This window comes from Coptis chinensis, chromosome 6, assembly GCF_015680905.1.
Source record: "Coptis chinensis isolate HL-2020 chromosome 6, ASM1568090v1, whole genome shotgun sequence".
Taxonomy (NCBI): Eukaryota; Viridiplantae; Streptophyta; class Magnoliopsida; order Ranunculales; family Ranunculaceae; genus Coptis; species Coptis chinensis.
This window is the reverse complement of record NC_141461.1, coordinates 39013404-39037469: the sequence shown is the minus strand read 5'-3', so window position 1 is coordinate 39037469 and position 24066 is coordinate 39013404. Positions and strand designations below refer to the sequence as shown.

Genomic DNA, 24066 nt, shown 5'->3' with positions numbered 1-24066 from the left:
AAACCAAAAGATCCAAATTCCTTACCAAATTGGAAGCAGCTCGAAAACTACGTATAAGACTTTGAGTGGACACCATCTTCAATGAAAGGTTTGGCCTCCTTTAAAAACTCTCCCGCAAAAAGAACTACTCTAGTGGTTCCATCACCCACCTGTAGACAATAAATCCGGTCATTAAAATTACAAGTGAATTCCAAATTTATCCCTAAAACCTAACCAATACAATTATTAATGATACCCTCTCAACTTTTTCTGAGACAATGTCCTTGTTAATGTCATTATCTTCTCTAAAGTATAAGCTGTTAAATGTTGTAGTAATGCAACCATCATAACCCACTCTAAGATAAATATAAACTTTAGCATAAAAATTTCACTCTTTTAGTCAGCCAATCACTAAAATTAGTAAATTTGTTTTCTATTGTATACCTTAGAATCTTGAGACTTGGCAATATCGACAAGAATTTTAGCAATAGGATGAACAACATCAAGAAGTTTCATAATAGTAGCACCATCATTAGAAATAGTAGCATTGCCCTTGTCATCATGAATTAATTTATCCATTCCTCAATAAGAAACATATATGCAAGCCAGAGTTGCATAAAAGAACGACGTAATATCATAAATATGAAAGAAAATAGATCTACCTCATTCCCAAAAGTTTCAATGAATCCGCCACATAAGTCATATCATAAATGTACTTTTCATGGGCGTCAAAAGAATTGCAGCAAGTACGTTGCCTTGTATCCCAAACCTATGGAATGAAATTTATAAAGCATCAGAATAAAGAAAAGTAAGTAACTAGTATTTCATCAACAGGCATATAAATGGAGTTTAAGATTAGTAATGACTAAATTGGATGATGAAGTCTAACAACAAGATAAGATACTCCACTTTGGTTCTTCTTACCAATTGAATCGTGGGATTTAAAAGAAAATGTCATCTTTAAAACAACTTTAGCTATAAGTATGCATCCAAGGCCCCAGGTTTGTCCATAAACTTTTTGCAGATGAATTTGACATGCAGTATTGCAAACGTGGCAATCCAGAGTTACAATAAATGTCCATGTCAGACACCATCATATGTGTACACACATTTTTTACATGCTTTATCCTATGTACCTGTCACCACTCACCACCTACACAAAATTTGCTAAACACCCTACTCAAGCCCATATCTTAAGGTAGTGCACGCTCTTATGGTATTTACTCCTAATTCAACCCACACTCTAATTTGAGAGCTCAAACTAGCATTCACGATGACCTACTGTAAACCCAATACAAATAAGATGATTTATCAGTAGAAACTACCACTTAAAGAGTAGCATCACTAACCTTGAAAAGTTGGAGGCAGGCAGCCCAAAGTAAGTTCTTCAAACTCCACTGAATCAATTTTATATTTTGGAATTTGCTCAGCTATAATGGGCTTTGCAATATTCTTTGCAGTCTTGCAGATGGCCTAAACAACAAACGTCAACAATTAACCCATCAAAAAGAGTATTAGAAGACACTTGCATGATTAATAATTTTATAAGATTTAGCACACACCTTGTCCAGATAAGGCCACATGAGTTCAATAAATCTATTGAGCCAATCAACCTTTAATGGAAAAAAAAAACAATATGCAGATAATTATCAGGAATCAATCTAAGTTTCAATATAGAAAGTAGACATAAGTACTAGAGACATACACGATCATAATATGGATTCTTCACCCAGAAAGGAATCTCTGGAAGAATCCGCTGCAAAGTTTTAGAATCTTGCTCAACCCAGTGGATCTAATTGTTGATCCCGATCAATTCAACCATCATTGTCATTGATACTATGCAGCTTAAACAAAATAGTTACAACACAAACCACACTTATAATAACTTTTATAAAATGAATAACTAGATGATGCTTCCCTCAAGATGTATCCGTAGAAGAAAGTTTTGACGGGATGACACAAAAATCCAAATATAGACCGGCAATAATTACTGTACAGATAAGTTTATGTTAGCATAGCCTTTCCCCTGAGAAATACCGGTGTATTATCTCTAACTATGTAAAGGAAGTGCATTTACATCACTAACATCTTACTTCAAGTTATTTAAAGTTAGAGACTGCCTTCTCAATCCAAAGACAATATCAACTCCTAAAAGTGAAACAGCTTCTAATATGACTTCTAAACAATTCCAAAACATAATCCCATTCATATAATATAAACAACAAAACATGATTATGTTGAAAAGAGAGAGAAACTGACCTTAACATCACTAGGTTGAAAGTATACAAAGAAAAAATAGCCAATCACAAGACCAATTGAGATCCCTATTCCAAATCCTCATAAACCAAATACTTAAGTAAGAGAGATACTTAGAGAAAGTATACAAAGAAAAAATAACAATTAAAAATCAAAGGTTAAGTATGTGGATTGTGTTTCCAGGTCACTACGTATATTATTTGTCACTAATGCTTACAGTTTGCTCTCAGATTTCTTCTCATGGTTTCATCTTATTTTTTGGATGAAAAGTTTTCATTTATTTCTTCAATTCACTCTTGCAGCGAAGATGGTGTACCAACCAAGACCTCTACTCCAATTTTAGGTAATTTACTGGGATTTTTATGTTGGTGTTAGTGGAGTGACTTTGCCCAGCCATATTATATTGGGTATCTAGATTTTTGGATTTTAAGCCAACACTTGGATATTAAGACTTAATACTTGCTTGCAGGTGTGATGACAATTGTAAGAGGGAAATCCAATGGGCTATTAACACCGAATCTGCATTGAATTACGACCAAATAATGATGTATATCCTGAGGTATGTACCACTAATCCACTAGAATGAAATTTAAAATTATGAAGATCAAATTAATCCACTAGAATCCATTGTTATGTGTGTTTATATAATAATTATATAATTTTATTGTCATTGCTTGGTGTTTCACTGCCTTTATTGAATCACCACTACATTGAAATCTGCAAGGATGAACATATTTATTAGCACGTGATATAGATGAGACTCTTCGATGCTATATATCCATGTTATAAATAATGAAGTTAATTTATGGAAGATGGAAATGAATGGAGTATGATGTCTTGCTCAGACTATTACAATTTAATTTAGAAGAAAATATGACTTTTTCTAACAACTAATTTTAACAAGTCCGGCCTACTTACACTTTTGGTACTTATAAGTAGCAAAAATATACCCAAAAAAAAAAAGGTTTACCACTTATAAATAACTGAAAAACAAACAACCAAAGAATAAGTAGTAAGCACTTGCAAAAAGCAGAAAACAAACACCCCCTTAGTTTGGTTCCACAGTAATTACTACTGTTACGTTTAGAGCACGCACAGGTTAGGTTTGTATAATCTTGAGCCTAACGATTGATGTAATTTCCTGCAACCTTTTGTGCAGTGAGATATTCCCTTTCTATGTGTATTTCAATGTATTGTGTAATAGCAATGGAATTTGGTTTTCCAGATGTAAATGAAGTTCAACATCTCCTCCAAACCCAACATGCAAACTCAATCTAAATTTGTTTTGGCTTCAAATGATCTTTAATTTAAACCCGGGCCAACTTGACCTATACATCCAGTAATATTTATGTTTCTACGTTCTTACTATGTCTGACCATATTCAGTATAAACTTAGAGATTTAACAATTTTAAATTATGATTGCATTTGTTTTAAGATGTTATCGAGTATATTGAAGAAATAAAGCCAAAATAGGGTAAAATGAGTTTAATGGGATTGCATGGAATGAGAAGACCAGCTAGGCATAGCTTAAGGTTGCCTTTTTCCCCCCGATAATAATAGCTTAAGGTTGCCTAAGGCCTCAGACTGAGTTCTTTATATTAAATTCACAATCCACATAGAGTGTTATAGGTATTGCCATTGTTTGTATATATTTAATTCAGTTATGAACTACTTATTATTTATATTTGTTTATTTGGTGAAGGCATTGGACAACTTGAAAACCTCCACTGTCTTACTTTATATTTGCTATATGTTTTCCAAAGCTACTATGCCACAGTGTATGACAATGGTTGAAACCCTTATTTATTTGAAGTATTGAATTAACTTACTAAAAATATATTTACTATAATTCTTTTGTTGAGTTATAGGTTTGGAGGTTGAAGATATATTGATTTTCCTGGATGTTAGGTTACTACACAAAGGCTCAAAGGTGACAATTGCGTAATGATAAGGTAATTATTTTTTGCCACTAACTACATGTGGTTTTAGGGTGCATTTGATGGTTTTTTTTTTTTTAAAGGATTAGTGTACTTCTTTTTCAGTGTTGTATATTAGCTTGATTGCTATACGATATACCAGTGGGCACTCCCCGTGGTTTGAAACAATTCTTAAGATCTTCTACCCTATTTTTTGGGGTCTATTGACTCTCAAGTAAGATTCTCTATATTCTTATCCACATCTCAAAAGAACTCTGCATGTTGCCATATTTACATTCTATTAGGCACATATAACGTTTACAGTGGGTTTGGCAATGAACATCGATTAGTTTGCTAATTGCTTGGATTTGGAATTAGTAAAATTGTTTCTTGGACTCCTAATATGATCTACCTTCCAAAGAGATTTTGGGCATGCCTCCAATCCCTCCATAGCCATTAGTGCTACCTAAACACGAAGATTATTGTAATAATAATACTATCATAGTATTACTTCTTTTTGTTTTTTGACGTCTTAACGCTTTGTTAAATGGCTCCCTTAGACGGTAAAAATATATATATAAGTTCACTGTGAAAGAGTGATGTTCACTCATCTATCTCTCTAGCATGCATCTTTTCCAACGCTAGATAACATTAATTCCTGCATAACATCTCATTTTTACTTTATTTTGGCCTACAAAGTTCCTTAATTTTGTATACCAAGTATCCATAGTGTAGAAGTCAAAGCTGAAATCCCCCTAACATCATTTGTTTACCATTCGAAGTTCTAACATCAATACACCAGATATCTATTGGTCGTGGAAATCCAAAGTATCTGTTGTCATTTTCATAGTAATTAATCATACGTTGAGACAAATTTTTAATTTTGATTGTTCATTTTCAAATTAACAATACAATGTTTGGTTTTATTGCTAGGAATTGACCAGGTTTTGTTGCTGGCTTTGCTGAATTCAAGTTTGATTTGGTGAGAGATAAAAAGGTGAAATGGCAATACAAATTTATGCAGGTATATGGTATTGGCTTCATTTTGTGTTTTGTGAGGTTGTTCATGTTATTATTTATATCAAGCTTTCACAATTTTTTTATTCTTTGCGTTTTAGGCAAATATGAGTACAAAGAGTAAAATAGAAAGAGTTAGTTTTACCAAGTATGAGTACAGGGGGCCTTTTTTAAAAGAAAAAAAAAATTTACAAGCTTTTTTCTTTGCCCAAGCAAAGAGATGTGAGATATTTATCATTCATTACTGTCTCTTACTGGAAAGTATTACAAGAGGATGTGACTTTTGTTAAAGATGGGCATTTGTTTTTCAATAATGGTGGGGAGAAGAGTACCAAAACTGCATCCCAAGTAATTGGTTTGAAAGTATAGTACTTTTAATTTTATATATATGTAAGCTAGGGTTCAGTAGTAACTTTGTAATCTCTTGATTTTCACTTTCATGCCTTTTTAAGTGTTTTTGATTTCGACTTAAAGTGTTGTTGATTCGGCTATAAAGATAGCGACGTCAATCTCATGTATATTTGATAAGAGCCCAAAACTATAGTTTTAACCCTGTAACAGTCATACTTTTAGACCAATTATGTGAGTAATAATTAAGAGTTAATACTGATTACGTGTTTTTATGCATTTCAGGCTTCAAAGTCCATTATGTGCAGAAATGTGCCACTTTAGTGAGATAAAGGAGCAAAGGTCAGTTGCTAAGGAGTTCTGTGATTAAAGGTCAAGGTTCAAGAAGACAAAGCCTTTCTAAAGCCCGGTCAAAAGTTGAAAAGTCAACGCGGGCAGAAACAGCACTCAAAGTCAGCAGAACTTCCGAAGGCCGTATCTTTGGACTCAGACCTCGGAATTGGGCTTACCTTATGTCAAAACGACCGGCTCGGAAAGAGCTTTCCAATGGTCTAAGCCTTGACCCAATCAGAGGAGCAGAAGTGGATGAAAAGTCTATTGAAGCCAACTGCAGCTGAAGAGGCCTTTTTGGACTAAAAGAATTAGGTTTTGGGCCTAATTCTCTGGCCCAAAACATGAATCCAAGCCCATGCACGATTTTTGGATCTAAACATATAAAAACCAAAGCTTAGCTCTTTGTTAATAGTAGCTAGTTAGACCTAAAACAATAGATAATTCTAGATCTAGTTTTCATTAATTAAATTAAGTTTACTTTAAATTCAATTCTTGTTTTAGATTAAACTCTTAGAATCATTGTTCTTCATTAGTATTGATAAATAAAATAGCTAGTTTGTTAATTTCGATTTTTGTCATTTCAATTTATAGATCTAATTTTAATTCTTGTTGAGTATCATTTCTGAGTTGTTAAATTAGATTGAAGTATTGTTAGTTAAATTAGCCAATTATAATTTTGGTATGATGTTTAGTTTTAAATCAATGTGAAATGATAGTGGTATGAATCAAGGCTAAACCTCCATTAAAGGGGTTGAAGAAGCCTTGATGACGCTTGATCTTTGTTAAACCTAGGAATCGTCGTGATAATTATTCCACTCTAGAAACGATTAATTCACCATGAGAATGGGTTTAATCGCTCACATGCTAGTTATGAATTGGTAAAAATGCCATGTATAATTAGGGATTAGGATTACTATTTTGATATGCTAACCATTCAATTTGGATCACGACGAGTCTTTGTTAGTAGGATTAAGTCACATTAAGGTGGATTCAATTCCCTTTAATTCTTTATCTATATTTAAACCCTTAGCATTCTCTCTTTTCATTATTCGTAACTTGTTAATTTAATTCACCTCGTAGAATAGAATTCCCCTCGTAAAACTCTCATTAGACTTAAGACCGATTAATTTGACTAGAAATCATTCCAATATTCCTTCGTAATAATGAGTCTATCTGTTTGGTATTAGGTCATCTCACTTCTTTTTTAAATGTGAGTTGTTCACTAATTAGCAGTCACTAAGTCTGTGTTTCTTAGATGAATTGATTTGGTGATCACCACTGCAAATCCTTATCCAGTTAGGTGTAAAAGGTATTGATTTTAGTCGACTAACCACTTTAGTCAAAGTACTACTACTTCAAATTTTTTGGGCACTATTAATCTTGATATATTTAGCACTTCTTTGTTTTAAGTGTTCGGTGTAGTGATATGAGGGTTCTGGAGGCCTTAAGTCACTAGCGCTCTCATTTGAGGTTACGAGTTATGTTTGTCATGTCTCTTATTAAGGGTTTAGGAAATGATTGAAATGCATAACTCATAGGAAATAAGAAACGGTTACCATACTCGTTTCTTATAAGGTGTTGGTTACTTATAGGTTAAATAGGAAATGGTTGCATGATAAGAGAAAACTGTTCCTTTTATATTGTTTTGGTTTATTGTTGTCATGAATTAAGAGTGGGGTGGTTCCTATTTTAAGTTTGTTATCTTGCATATTATGCTTCTGAGTGTCTTAAAGTGGATCTTTAACTCAATGGAAGAGCACTTGAGTGTGTAAATACATCTCAAGAGATGGTGGTTCAAATCCACCAAGGTCCTATCCATAATTGATCCCTTTTTTGTTTATTTCAACAAGCCAAAAACTACATAAATTAGTACAAGCCAACTCCTCCACAATACAACCGGTTGTTCAACCAACTTGATCGACTTTTCCTGTAATAGTTTTACATTTGTAAGTTTGATTAAGCACTAGACACGGCACATTATTGAAGCAAGATATTGCTTTTGGTATGAGTTATTATCTAAGGTGGACACCTTACACTTGGAGTGGACGCTTGAACTTGAATTTAAGAATACACAATTGTCGACTAAAACAAAGATGTTAAGGATAGTTATGTTTTCATACATTTAAAAAAAAATCCATGTCTCATCCCTAACAGGTTATCTTTATATCCACTAATGTGCAATTAATATTTCTATTAGGATGCTAAGATGATTTTTATTTTGCAACTTATTAGTTTCATGTATTAGTTTCTAACAATAATTTTTGTACCAAATGGAGGTGCATACCCGTTTTTATATTGCTAAATAGCTACAATCAATACTCAATATAACTACAATCACAAACTAGGATAATTGACCTGACCATTTCTGCCCAAACAAAAAGGACTTTTGGTTAGTCTATGCATAAAAGATACTAATGGAATTGTGAAAGAAAGTGTTAATGAGGCACTCTCTTTTGCTTACATTTCCATATGTGAGTTCAATTCATTTTGCCATTCTTTTGTTTTAAAGTTTTCTTTAGGAAATATGGATGGACTTAATAATACATATGGAAATGTAAGCAAAATGAATGGCAAGTTGTAGAATGGATATAGTTTGAATGGACTTAATAATATATATATATATATATATATAGTTTGAATATTTTGTTAAAGGTCTTATATCTCTTGGATATGATAATATTGGATCATATGATGGACTTAATAATACATTTGAAGGACGTGGTAAGTTATAAAATGGATAAGCTATGAAGTGAAATGATGAAGGATAGAAGATGGCATTTGGAAATAACATCGTTGAGGTGAATAGTATTGCTTACACTTTAATTGATTGGGAATATGAGTCAAGACTCTTGAAGGAACCAATTTCATATACAATTGCAGACATGTAACCAAATGAGCTCGGAGGAGTCCCATTAGTTGCATATTATACTCCCCCCATTGTGCTACCTTAGTTTTTTTTTTCTTTATTTCGTAAGTAGTACATGCTACCTTAATGCTTTTATCTTTGCCATGTTCTTAGCAAAAAAATTTGGTATCCTATATAATAGCGTTGAATGATTGTTTTATTGATTTGCACGCTATAGGTTTTTTATTTGCAAATATAATTATTTTGGGTACCCAATTATTTTCATCATTGGTTTTTTTTTTCGTCACGTTTATATATTTAGATTATTTTTGGAATACAGGTCAAAGGGATGGATGTCGTTGATGACTTGATGTTGTTAACGAGTTCTCCTGAAGAGTTACATTGATCTGTAGGCATGGACTTATTTAAAAGCTTAGAACCAGTCAAGATGAAATTAATTATTTATTTTAACAATCTTTCATTAGATTTTACTTAAATACAAGTATTATGTACTTGGACGTGTATGATTTCTAATTTTGTATAAAGCACCAATATATATGAGGGACTCATAAATATAGGGTTGAGAATGTTCTATAATAAGTATTGTGCTAATTGTCATTGACAGTAGAATTCATGAGGCAATGTCACTCTTTTTTACTTACACGAGTACACACCTACACCGACACTATCAACATACTAACCACTCTCTGTTTTTCCCTAATTTGCATTTTAATTAAAAAAAAAAATTTCAAGTTTTTTTTTTTTTTTTTTTTTTTTTCAAAATTTATTTACTAAAATTAAATAATAACAGCACCCGTTCAGTGAATTGTTAGGGAAAGAAGATAGGGCTACAAACTGCAACTGAACTTGAAAAAAACAATAAAACAAAGTACAACCCGATAGAATTTGTAAGGTGAAGCATATAAGCAAGCAAAGAGAAACTTCTGAGAGCTAGGCTTCTGTAAATGATATAACTAGCCAAAAAAATCCTTCTGACTAGACCATTCCATTGCGTGAACCCACCTTCCTTGAGTTTTACTATATGAGTTTCAATATACTTTGGAAATAATATTTTTGATACATAATAATAAAATTTATAAAAAAAGGTCCCCGTTCGTTGAATGGATCCAAAAATCTAGTGTCTACTAAACGTTTGCAAAGACGTCTCCTGAAACTAATTTCATATACTATTTTCTATCAACCAAAGAGTTCATACATCTTTCAATGGTGAGCTTTAGCCTCTGCCTTGCTTTGTGATTTTGCCTTTGCCTGAAAAAAACCAATCAAATAAGAAAAATATTAGAACTCAAACAACTATGTAAGAATTGATATTGGCACAATAATGTACTGCAACAAGAGTTCAAGGACATACATTTGTCTCATTTCAGGAACCCCTTATGGGAAGATTTGATAGAAATTCCATAATTATATATATCAAAAAGAAAAATGAAACCCTAACTAAGAATCACATAAAAGACCTACACATAGTTATTGTACATATTTCCACCTATTAACTTAGGAGTGGTGACTAGTGGCAAATTCTGGTTAGCAGTAACTAGACCAAGTTACTTTCTCAAATTGACGAGAGACCAAAGTGATGCATCAACAGAGTATGGGTGTCATATCATGCAGCGTAATGCATAGTACAAAATATCAAGATATGAGTATTTATCGATATTCAATTTCTGGATATGCATCGTGGATATATCCCCCTCTTTGGGGATATTTGACATTATTTCACATACAAATATCGTGGATATATCCAAAATATCGACAAATATTGTGGATATTGTGAATATTTCTTGATATATCATGATACATTATTTATATTTATTTGAAATATAATGGTAAATATTAAATAAATTTGTTATATATACAAAATATCGCCAAATATCTCCAAATATCGCAAAATATCCCCAAATATCACAAATATCTCAAATATTATCGAAATATCACTGATATTTGCAGTCGTATATATCTCTAAACATATCATGATATTTATATATCTTTTTCTGAAATATGGATAGATATCCCAAAATATCGCGATATATCGGGATATTTTGTACTATGGCGTAATGTACCCTTAGCCATCTTAGAGCATTACAATGTTTAATTTCAGCGGGGACGCAGATGATAGATTTCCAAACCTGGCTAATCATAAGATTTTACTTGTGGGAAGAACACACATCCGACCACATCACCACCAAAATAAATATCAAATGAAAAAACTACTTCATTGAATCCATACCCACGATTAAGTTTTGCCATCAATCAGGGTCGGTTCTACCCTATAGTAAAATAAGCAGCCGCTTAGGGCCCACTGTCTAAGGGGCCCAATATATCCTAGCCCACCTACAATCCTAAGTCTATTATTGTTTTCCTAAGTCTATTATTGTTTTATTGTGAAAAAAAAGCTCACTATTTGTTTTTCATTTATTTTAATCCGTTAGATAAACGGTTTTACATTAGAAAATTGGAAATTAAAAAATCACATTAAACCCCTTCGTTTCCATAGCGTTTTCGCCTTCTCTAATAAATAAACAGGCACGCCTCCATAGCTAATTAAACTTCTTCAACACCCTATGACAATTTATCAAATTGAAGCCAACATTTCGATATTATTTATATCATTCTTTTGCCTTATTTGGTTTTTTTATATTGTTTAATTTAGTGTAGAATTCTCTCTCTCTCTCTTGTGTCATTCTTTGTTAAATAAATCTATTGAAATTTCAAGTTTGTGACATTGTTGTTTGGCCATGATCTGCTATGATGTTATAAGTGTAGGATATTTTTTTATTCTTCCACTCTTCCTCATGTATTTATGGTGTTTTGTCTTAGATCTCTCTGTATATGAGCATCTCCCTCACAACACTCCTATGTTTCTACTTCACTTTGTATTTCTGTTCTTTTTATCAATAAAATTTAATTAAAAAAAAAGTTTGTGGAGAGACTATTCAAGAAAGAATAATGAAAATGTTAGGATCAATTTTGACAATAATTGTTATCTTCTAAAGTTTTTGTTATATAAAAAAAATAAAAAAAAAAAAAAAAAAAAAATAAATAAATAAATAAATTGTGGGGGAGACTATTCAAGAAAGAAAAAAGAAAATGTTAGGATCAATTTTTACAATAATTGTTATCTTCTAAATTTTTTGTTATAAAAAAAATGTTTGTGGGGGAGAATATTCAAGAAAGAAAAAAGAAAATGTTCGGGTGAATTTTTACAATAATTGTTATCTTCTAAATTTTTTGTTATAAAAAAAAATGTTTGTGGAGGAGACTATTCAAGAAAGAAAAAAGAAAATGTTAGGATCAATTTTTACAATAATTGTTATCTTTTAAATTTTTTGTTAAATAAACTAAGCATTTGCATTTATATAAAATAACGTAAACAAATCATATCGATCTATAAGATGTAACAATTTTATTGGGACTTTGCTTAGGGCCCCCGATTGCCTTGAGCCGCCCCTGTGCCCATCAAATCAACCTTAAAGTTGGTTTTTTGTAATTTCACTAATTTGAGATTATGATGAAATCACTATACATCCATACCCCAAACAATACTTATCTATTTATGTCATTTGCTAAATTTCTGCCTAACAAGACAAAAAAAGTAGTTCCATCCATTGTACAAATGTCATTACTTTGAGAATCGCTCTAAAAGTTTAATATGCCAATTTTGATATATTGCACTACAATTCATCAAACCCTAGAAGAGATCCATAATGTAAACGTCCAATTACAACCAAAACCAAACAAATGTTACCCTATATTTATTCTTTTTTTTTCGAGAATCTTTATTACTATTTGTTTACGTAGGATTGGTGTCTAGTGGAAAACCACAGACTATTGCCAGCAGTTCAAATTCACTCAAAGATGCAACACTAAACACTCGTTGCCAGAGGAAACAATTATCTAATCCCTATGCAGGAGCGGCTCAAGGCAATCGGGGGCCCTAAGCAAAGTCCCAATAAAATTGTTATATCTTATAGATCGATATGATTTGTTTACGTTATTTTATATAAATGCAAACGCTTAGTTTATTTAACAAAAAATTTAGAAGATAACAATTATTGTAAAAATTGATCCTAACATTTTCTTTTTTCTTTCTTGAATAGTATCCTCCACAAACATTTTTTTTTTATAACAAAAAATTTAGAAGATAACAATTATTGTAAAAATTGACCCTAACATTTTTTTTTTCTTTCTTGAATATTCTCCCCCACAAACATTTTTTTTTATAACAAAAAATTTAGAAGATAACAATTATTGTAAAAATTGATCCTAACATTTTCTTTTTTCTTTCTTGAATAGTCTCCCCCACAATTTTTTTTTTTTATAACAAAAAATTTAGAAGATAACAATTATTGTCAAAATTGATCCTAACATTTTCATTATTCTTTCTTGAATAGTCTCTCCACAAACTTTTTTTTTTAATTAAATTTTATTGATAAAAAGAACAGAAATACAAAGTGAAGTAGAAACATAGAAGTGTTGTGAGGGAGATGCTCACACACAGAGAGATCTAAGACAAAACACCATACATACATGAGGAAGAGTGGAAGAATAAAAAAATATCCTACACCTATAACATCGTAGCAGATCATGGCCAAACAACAATGTCACAAACTTGAAATTTCAATAGATTTATTTAACAAAGAATGACACAAGAGAGAGAGAGAATTCTACACTAAATTAAACAATATAAAAAAACCAAATAAGGCAAAAGAATGATATAAATAATATCGAAGTGTTGGCTTCAATTTGATAAATTGTCATAGGGTGTTGAAGAAGTTTAATTAGCTATGGAGGCGTGCCTGTTTATTTATTAGAGAAGGCGAAAACGCTATGGAAACGAAGGGGTTTAATGCGATTTTCTAATTTCCAATTTTCTAATGTAAAACCGTTTATCTAACGGATTAAAATAAATGAAAAACAAATAGTGAGCTTTTTTTTCACAATAAAACAATAATAGACTTAGGACTGTAGGTGGGCTAGGATATATTGGGCCCCTTAGACAGTGGGCCCTAAGCGGCTGCTTATTTTGCTATAGGGTAGAACCGGCCCTGTCCCTATGAAAGTATGAAAGCAGATGGAAGAATAAATCTTGCTAGCATTAACTAGACCAAGTTACTTTCTCAAATTGACGAGAGACCACTTTATCCAAATTACCAACTAAAATGCTTCTTTTCCTGATGATTTGTGAGGGAGAAACTCTGTCCTCACTCCTCATCGGACATGTTCCAATTATGAACATTCCTCAATCTCCTCAAGTTGACTTTCCAACCAACGACGCAACAATTTTCTGAGAACTGAAATCAACACAAGTATAAAACTTCTTAACAAAGAAAACCCAAAGTCATAGATTTGTCTCTGATTTCAATGGTGAAAGGTGATGCCTTATACGACTGGAGCGATCTAGATTGTGTTTGTTTTGTTGTTTGATTTCTCTAATTTCTAGGCGAAGTCTTCAAGTCGTTAATTGGTGGTGGTGGTGAGGGTTGTGACAGCGTTGTTCTCCACTGCGTCTGGAGTGTCGTTGTTGGTGTTGGAAGTTGTTTGCTCGCGCATTGTTTGGTTTTCTTGTTGGAGGGCGATGAACGAATCTTGGAGAGTCTTCATTTGGTCTGCTAAGGCTTGTAGCTGTGCTTCCATGGTGGTTTTTTTTTACCAGTTTCGTGGGCTTGAGAAAGTAGTTTGTGTGCTTTCTCAAAGAAACGAATCGGCATACGGCGCCAATGTAGATGTTTGGTATTTTGGGTCTATGACCTGATGTTCTGTTTGATTGGGAATGACTGCACTCTTATTTGGAACAAGAGTTGTCTACGAATCAAGTTTCTTGGGATAAACTTGAATCAAGTTTTACGTAGTTCATCTCTCTCTACTTATAGATGTTTGAGTTGACTTGCCTTATTTGCTTCAGGCCGTTGTCTCCTTGATTGGTACGTTGACTGAACTTCAGGATTGCGCTAGATAATTTACTTCCATATATGGCGGTAACTAAGATTTGGGACGACCTGAGATTGGGTAGTTATGACGTGTTGTTCAAGTGGTATGAGCTGGTGTAGATACGACCTGGTGTGGACACATGTGTTGTAGTGACATGAGCACAAAACTGAAGGTACTTACATACATATCCTTACATCGTGCTTGGTTAGTTATGAGCTTTTCTTTCACGAGAAAAGAATGTCTAGAATGGTGTTCATACCAAAACTAATAAGAGATGCTGCGCCACATTTACAACTTTCCTGAAACGAGCACTAGTAGATCTGAAAATCTGTAGTAGGATACTTTTAAGACCTTCAGAATAATTTAGTCACGAGGGTTTTCCTTCGTAAATTTCTCTTAGGCTTTCCTGCTGCAGCTTAGATCTTTACTGTGATTGGCGTTATGCGTTCGCCACCGCAGTCCCTATTAATTACTCCATAACCTGCTGAGAAAAAATTTGCTTCTTGGGCAGTTCGCTCATTGGGTCCTTGTCCAATAAGAATTTAACACGTTGCCAATCTATTGCTTACGTCATTCAAAAAAAGAGACGGAAACGAAGAAAAAACCTCACACAAAGATTAAAAAGGAATGAATCAAAATAAGGAGAAAGATCATCTGAAATCTTTATGGCGAGTTCCTCGTCTTCCCCAACTTCATAAGCTTTGAAGCATTAATTCGTCAGACTTCTAACCCCTTACCACGTTACCAGGTTATGTTATTATGCCTATAGAACCGCAAGAGTAATTGTGATGTGCTTACTTTTAGTGATTTTTTTTGTGTGGAAGGTGAATGAATATTCTATGTGCAGTATGCATATTTTTCATTAATTCATCACCCCCTGCTTATTCACAGAGTGGCGTGTTTATATTGGTCCATCTCAATCAGATGCGGAGCTATAGATTGCTTGAAATTTTTTATCACAAGATCTACAGGGTTTGGTTTTTCCCCTGTTACTTTTGATAATATAGAGCAACATTGTCTTCTCATCTATGATTACAGTTTCGCTATTAAATTATTGCGGATTTTTCGAACTGGTGACAAGAATGAGAACATAAATAACTCGTGTGAGGAAATGATATTCTCATTCAGGAATATCATGCACGTGTCCAGCATAACGGAAATACCATACCGACGTGTGAGGGAATGATATTCTCATTCAGGTATATCATGCACGTGTCCAGCATAACAGAAATACCATACCGACCTCATGCCCTCGTCCTCCGAGCTGGTTTCAGAGTGACTCACATCATCAGCTCGCGCATCCAATCTACTAGATCGCTCCAGAGTGGCTCAGCTTGCACATTCTCACGCAAAACGTTCCATCTAATGACATCATCCATCTTCTAAATGCAATTATTACCAAAGTCATACTTACACAATCCATTATCGCAAAATACGAACCACTGTAACCACTCCCCATTATTACAGAATTCATACCAACACCATCCATGCACTCCTTCTCAATCTCAACCATACATCTATGCTTGTCAGTACACGTGTCGAGTGGATCTTCACGCTCAACAACTATAATACCACCTGTATGAACTACACCAGACTGATTCTATTCTCTCCACAGAAACGAGAGATAGATACGTAGGCAGTTCGCTTTCAACAAACTCGATCTTTCAAATCTACAATCCCCTTCTCCTCCACCTTAATCATAGTTGTAAAGCCCAAACTAATTAACCCATTTACATTGGCACCGTCTGTGATCTCGATTTCTTGAGAAACTTTCGCAACTTTCACAAATCACTCAATAAGAAAACTCCTCAAGCCCACGAAGCATGGCAAGCCTCGAAGCTCAAATCCAGAGCTTAGCAAGTCAACTAGGTACAATGAACGAGCACATCACCCTGCTCAGGCAGGAGAATGTTGCATTATGTGCACAAGTGGACGCACAAAATCCACCTGGGGCCATAGCAGAGGACGGTATCAACGAAGTTAAACATCATATTAACGAGCTGTCGTAAATAATCGATCAGAGTGCAGTCAAGAAGGACACCACTCAGATCGTTCAAAAGATGTTAAAAACGTACCGAGCGTCCCCTTTTACTACTGAGGTACTCAGTAAACCTTCCCCTCCGAATTTCATCCAACCATGCTTTGCAATGTACGATGGCAGCACATGTCCCGGTCAACACATGGCTCGCTACATTCAGAGCCTCGCACTTTATAGTGCCCAGGAGTTCAACTCTCCACTATCGTTTGTTTCCTGTCAGCCTTAAAGATGGCGCTCTCGATTAGTTCTTTTCACTCGAGCCAGACTTGATAAAGAACTTCGAGAATCTCACCGATCTATTTGCTAGCCAGTACGTCCACAACATGCGTAAAAAAGCAGACCTAGATTCACTTTTCCAGCTCTCACAAAGCAAAGATGAAACCATCTGTGCCTTCTTAGGTTGCTTCAAAACCGAACTGTTATGCATGGAGAGCGGCCTCAAAGAGTCATTTGCCACATTGGCATTCACCAACGCCTGTCGTGTACGCAACACAGAGCTCTTCAGATAGCTCTTGAAAGAACGTCTAGAAACTTTATCTGAGTTATATGCTCGAGTAGACAAGTATATCAAGTTGCAAGAAGGCATGAAATGTGAAGGCCTAACAGAAGAACAACAAGTGGCAGCAATCTCTGAAGATGCCCCACCTTTAAAAAAGTGACCTAGACAACAAGAACAAAAATCTGGAAACAGAACGCCCAACAGCCGTGAGTTCGCTGTACTCACTCGATCTCCCAGTTACATACTATAAAATATCAAGAAAGTTGTGTATTACCAACCTGAAGTGCGGCAGCCAGAGGATCGACCAGGCAAGCCCTACTGTGCCTTCCATAGAGCAAAATGTCATGATACTAACAAGTGATGGAGGCTCAAGCACTACCTCCAAGACCTCGTCAAGTCAGGTCATACCAAGCATTATACCAATATCACCAATGGCGACTTGCGCCATAAGCTTATGGCTTGCAGAGAGCGTAGCAGATCTCCAGCTCGCCACAATGGTCAAGCTCGCTCCCGAAGCAAAGGATGCCCCAACGACCGTTCCCGTCATGACCGTCGTCAACACTCATCTGACAGAGATAACAACAGGACGATCAACATGATCACGTTCCAGGATGATTTTGTTACATCCACTAGAGAAAAAAAAAAGACGCATAAGCGCTCTCCAGGAAGTCTACCAATTCTCCTCCCAGGAAGCACCTGCCCCACGCAGTTCAGGTTGCAATTCAGGCGACATAACTTTCACGGAAGCCGACCTCAACAAGGTTTGCCTCCCCCATAATGATGCCCTAGCTGTCTACGTCAAAATCAGCAACTGGACAGTCAAACATGTCCTGGTAGACCCAGGTAGTTCATGTGACATCTTGTTCTATCAGACCATCAAAGAGATGAACTTGCCCAGATTGGTCTTCATAGATCCAATAGTCCCACTCTATGGATTCAATGGCTCTCGAGCAGATCCAATTGGCGACATCGTACTACCCGTCTCCATTGGATCTCGAGAAGACAAGGTCAACTGGATCCATCAAATGCAAGCAATACCATCAACACTCTATCAGGTACTCCGCTTTCCCAGCCCCAGAGATATGATGGAGCTTCGCAGCAAGCAGCTCGAGGCTTACCACTGCAATCAAATCCTCTCAGTGAACATGGCCACTGGGGCTTCCATCTGAACCAAGAGTGAGCTCACCAGCATCACGATGGCCAAAGACTTAATCGCTGAGGTCAAACCCAAAACACCAAAGGAGAACGCTTGGGGCTTTGTCAAAAAAGTCACTCCACCAATCAGGACCCCAGAGGTCGCCCCAGCCCCTGTTGTCATGACCACAGAGGTCGCACCTGCCCCTGTTGTCATGACCACAGAAGTTGCACCAACTCCTGTTGCCCAGACCTCCATTCCTCCAGTTGCCAAAGCATCACCCGCGACCAGCTCCACTGAGGTCGCTTCCGCTTCTAAAGCAGCAGTTCAAACTAAAAAAAAAGAGCGAGTGAACCTAGGAACTGAGGACGATCCCAAGTTTGTCTATGTAGGGGCTAACCTTGACCCTACTCTCAAGGCACAGCTTGTGAAATTTTTATCATTGAATAAAAAAGCTTTCGCTTGGTCGTACATCGATGTACCTGGCATAGATCCTAGTATTGCACGTCATAATTTAAATGTCAACCCCAATGCTAGGCCAGTTCGTCAGCGACCTAGGAAGCTATCCCTATGATTTCAAAAAGCAATTAATGATAAGGTCGATAAACTCAAAAAAGTAGGCTTCATCAGAAAGGTAGACTACCCAGAGTGGATCACTAACATAGTAGCAGTCCCAAAAAAAATGGTACAATTTGTTTTTGCGTAAACTTCACCAATCTCAACCAATAAACGCCTAAAGATAGTTTCCCCTTGCTAAGAATCGACCGACTCGTGGACCAGACCTGTGGCCACGAGCTCCTGTCATTTATGGATACATACAGTGGGTACAACAAGATCCCACTCGCAGAAGAAGAAAGAGAAAACTTCATTCATCACAGAGCAAGGGATCTACTCTACAACGTCCTCCCGTTCGGCCTCAAAAACGCTGGCGCGACCTACCAACGGCTCGTCACTGGCATGTTCCAGGACATGTTAGGTGACACCATGGAAGTCTATATAGACGACATGGTGGTCAAGAGCAAGAAAGCGGTTGATCACCTCACTCACCTCGAGCAGGCGTTCTCCAGATTATGCCGAACTCAGATGAAGCTGAATCTCGAAAAATGCCTTTTTGGAGTGTCCTCCGAAAAAAAAATTGGGTATCAGGTGTCATAACGAGGAATCGAAGTCAATCCAGACCAGATCCAAGCGTTCTTGGAAATGCCCGATCCAAAGACAAAGAAGTAAATACAAAAACTATCAGGAATGGTGGCAGCTCTCAACCGATTTATATCAAAGGCGTCAAACAAATGCTGAAGCGACCAATGCCAGCAAGCATTCTCTACTCTAAAAGAGTACCTAACAACACCACCTGTCCTGGCAAAACGAACAGATGGTGAAACATTGGGACTCTACCTCGCGGTCTCTGACTTTGCTATCAGTTCAGTTCTCTTCAAGGAGGACCAAAGGTCAGAAAAGCCAATCTACTTCACAAGCAAGATGCTAACACCAGCTGAAAAGAAATACTCTTACATTGAAAAAGCATTCACTACAACAGAAGGGATCTGTTGCAACGCACCCTTTTACAGCGCCTACTTTTCATTGGTAAAGCATAGCATTTGCAACGCCTAATGGCACTGCTCAAACATTTCTGTCTTATAAGCACCACCTGATTGGGATATCTAGCTGGCGTTGCAAAAGCATTTGTTTAAAATTTTTGTTTAAGTGAAATTTCATTTTTAATGAAAAAATTGGGCACCAGCTACGACGTAGTGACCGCAAAAAAGTATTTTTCCTTTGGCAACGCCTTTGGCGTCTTTAATAAATTTAATATTACAATTTCTTTTTTTCACCCAATTTCTATTTTTCTATACGATTGTAATTGCAGTCCCATTGGTGTTACGTAAGGGTATTGGGCGGGATGATTTTAGTTGGGAATTGTTTTGGCGGTCACTCTCGCTTTCTGACACTAGGTGCCATGCCCACCTCCCAATACCATGGTACTTCACAAACAAGTAGTAATTCGTATTGCATGCGCTAACAATTTGGGAAACCAAAAGAAACCCTAGAAAAGAAACTACCGCTACTCATAAAAAAAGGATAAAAAAAAAACCCCCATTCTTCATCGACTGAGGAGGCCGAGTGTACCACAAAAATTGTAAATAAGGATTTTTAAGATAATCTCTTCTTCAAATTGCTAAAAGCCATTTTTTTCATCATCGTTTTTTTTTCTTTCTATTTTTCTCTTACTGATTTCGTCCATTAATCTTAGACCATTGGTCTTATTTTAGCTTAAATCTGGTGAATCAACAATGTCAAAGCTTCTTTGGTTACTGATTCTCGACTGGTATGTTCTTTAAATTTAGAAAATATCCTGACTTATATACATCAAGTTCTGATTTTTGGTTTTGTATTTTTTGGAATTAAAGTTTGAAGCTTTGGTTATTACTTCAAACTCGAATATTTGGTAATGGTTTATTCTATTTCATATATACTCCATTCTCTCTTATCCCCTAGTCGTAATTTATTTACCTTTTTTTAGTGTTTATCTACAGGAATTGAGGTTCTCTCCACTGTTTCTATACACAATTCCCGCAGTGTTTCATGTTCTAATAAATTTCTTTGTAATATTTTCGTTAATTTATGAGTATGATTGATTTTTTGTCATTGTTTTGTTGTATGATTATTTCGTTGGGTGTTTGGTTTTTCATTATTGAATTCTTTGTTTGATTCTCCTTACTTTATATTCGTTAAATTCATTTTACTTCAAGTATGCCAGGTTATTGGTGTAGAAAATTGTTCATTGGTTTTCATTGTCACATACCATGTAACCGAATCCTCTTGCTCGTATTTTTTAGGCAAACCTAAGTTTTAGTATTTGTAATTATGTTATTTTGTATCATACTTGATGGATTTTTTTTTTTTTTAGCTAATGGGATCATCAGCTACAAGCATTTGATGCTTGTAGGATCATCTGATGTCCTCTCAGTTTTGTTCTTATAAGAACCTAAGGAGTGAGATTCGAACATGACGTCACTAAATCCCCTTTTGCACTTGCACTTGTATCTCCACCACAACAGACTCTTATTATGCACTTGGTTTAGTTACATACAATGAGATTTCCTCTATTGTAGTGTATTTAATTTCACTATTTATATTTTGATTGAAAAAGTTGAAAATCTAATCAAATGCCATAACTATTGAAAAAAAACTGGCAATATTTTCCAATGTAAGCATAAGTAAATTGGTAATTTCATCGTTTTAACGAACCAATAACAATCAAACCATCCAGGACGCAATAAACAAGCTCAATAAATCATTTAATCATGCCTCTCAAACAAACAAAAATAAGTATATGCTACTAATAAAGCATCTTATGTTGGGAAATGGGACAGACAAGGGGTAAACCATAAATACTTGATCTTGAACTTGCATCTCTGGTTAGACAATCTAATATTTTTAATCTTTTTCAAATATTATGGGTGAATTATGTGCTTGCTTGTTTCCGTAATGTGTGTGCATGCTTGCTAAGATGACTTATGTATTATAACCGAGTTACGGTGATGACTGCTGGCCCTTTTTCTCCGATTTTGGTTGATTTTCAATCTTTTTATCATGTGTATTCATTTTAAGGGCAGTTGAATTCTGGTTGAATGCAATGTTAAAGTACACACTATTTCTGGTAATTGTTCGTATATTATTATTATATGCATGCCTAAATTAATTTCTATCAATAGTGGTGTAGGAAGTTGGATTGTTAATGGACTGTCCTTGGTTAGTTTAAATGTTTGGGTTTTCTTATTTTGTGATGTACAATTATTATCTCGTAGTAGGGAACACATAAATGGATAAGAGTTGGATGCAATTGCCAAATAGGTTTTGGCCAGCGTATCAAAAAGGAATTAGGGATTAGCTTGAGAAGTAGTCATGAAGAGCTACTATATAAATAAGATATATACGTGTCTTACATATGTCTTACCTTTTATGATTAAATTTGGCTTTATATATAAAATGGATTAATCCTAGCCCCCAATAACACACATATACAAGAAGTAGTAATGTAAAGTTAAAACAGATCCTCTGTTGCAAACATGTACAACTTAGCACTGCATCATTGATCAAACTTTCTTCCTTTTCAGCTTTTTAAATTTTTGTTTATTAAATATATATATTGTGGACCAAAATAGCTCAATCATTTGGAAGATGATATGAGCATGCCTACAGGCATATACCGCTAAGAGGTTTCAAACCATTTGGACCGTGCATTAATTTGCACTCATATAGTCATAGAGTGATGGATCTAGGAATATAAGTTATATTGTGGATGCAACAACTCAAATAGTCCTTATATAGTAGTTTCAAATATTCATACTAGCTTGAGTATGATAATGGATTGAGTGATTGCGATATTTTTTCCTCAAATTTGCACTCGCCGGCAGCTCCCTAGTTCGAGCCATTTGGATATACATATATTGAGATACATATTTCATTTGTTGTTTTTGTGCTAAGGCTGCCTGAACCTTATAGTGAAACACTTTATTTTTTGTGAAAAACAACTATTTCATTAAGGGTCAGGAGGAAGTTTCTTAAATGTGAACCTCTAGTCTCAAGAGAATCTGTTTCACTTTACGATATATACTTGAAAGCTACATGCTAGATTGTGAGTCACACAGTTGTGGATACTATAAACTATGTAAGCATAACACGATTTGGTGTGAAATTGGTATACTGAGTATCCTCTAATAAGGTGCTAAAGAGCGAAAGTGAGTCAAGATCTTAAGCTAATTATAAGAAAACTTCTGACTTGAGCTTTATTTTTATTTAGGTATTATTTGCGTGAGGTATCTCTATGTCGTTGATGGCACAATATTTGGACTTCTTAAAATATTCACATGCATTGCTTACTTGCATTTTACTTTAGTCTTCTTTTGGATAAGTATACTTACGTCTTTTTTTAAATTCGTTGTTTGTACCAGATTAGCCGATTGGTTGGTGGTAGATTGATAAGGAAAACTTGGGTGGATGCTGTTTGAATCGGCGAACTACGGGAATTTGGCTAAAATCTTATTTTGAAGAACTAATTTTATTTAGTTGATGGCTTATAGCTTAGAAGATTATGTAATTCAGTGTATTGACAAAGACTAATTTTGTGGATGCTCAAATAATTTTGTGGATGATCTTAATTAATGAAATATATTTTTGCTATGATTTATTATGAATATCTCTGATTGGGGTTTTTAGTTTTATCATAAATTGTATTGGACAGGTTTATATAAATTGAAATTATTCAAAATAATGTGCAATACCTAATATATATATATATTTGCAACGCCGAGCTCGTTGTAAAAGAATAAGGATGTTGCAAATATGTTTAAACAATTAGCAACACATTTGGTGTGTCTAAAACCACTCTTTTGTGACGCCAACAATGGGGCAACTAAAAGCACGCTTTTTGCAATGCCCTTGGTGCAACTAATGGTTTAAAACTTTTGCGACAAAGATGTTGCAGCTAATGCTCTTCTTTATTTGAGGCAAAGGGTGTGGCTAAAAGAAACCCTTTTGCAACGTTAAAAGGTGTGGTTAAAACCAACCTTTTGTAACGCCCACCGCTGCAAATAGTTACAAATATTTTCAAAATCATTTCATTTGGAAAAATGCTTTTGCAACGCTAATACAGTAATGGTAACAGATCAAGGCGTTGCAATAACCTTCAAGCTTTTGCTACGCTAATTGCCCCGTCTCAATTTAGTTTTTGTGACCCAATTTTTTGC

At 35.0% G+C, this 24066-nt stretch overlaps 1 long non-coding RNA gene across 1 annotated transcript; it reads right to left on the bottom strand.

Moving 5' to 3' along the window:
* Nucleotides 1–639: 639 nt before the first annotated feature.
* On the bottom strand, nt 640–1763 carry LOC147492912 (uncharacterized). The gene is made up of 4 exons (XR_015200323.1): nt 1685–1763; nt 1542–1592; nt 1329–1452; nt 640–748 (listed from the first exon to the last, which is right to left on the bottom strand). It is a non-coding gene; the product is annotated as an uncharacterized LOC147492912 (long non-coding RNA).
* Between the last annotated feature and the right edge of the window lie 22303 nt (nt 1764–24066).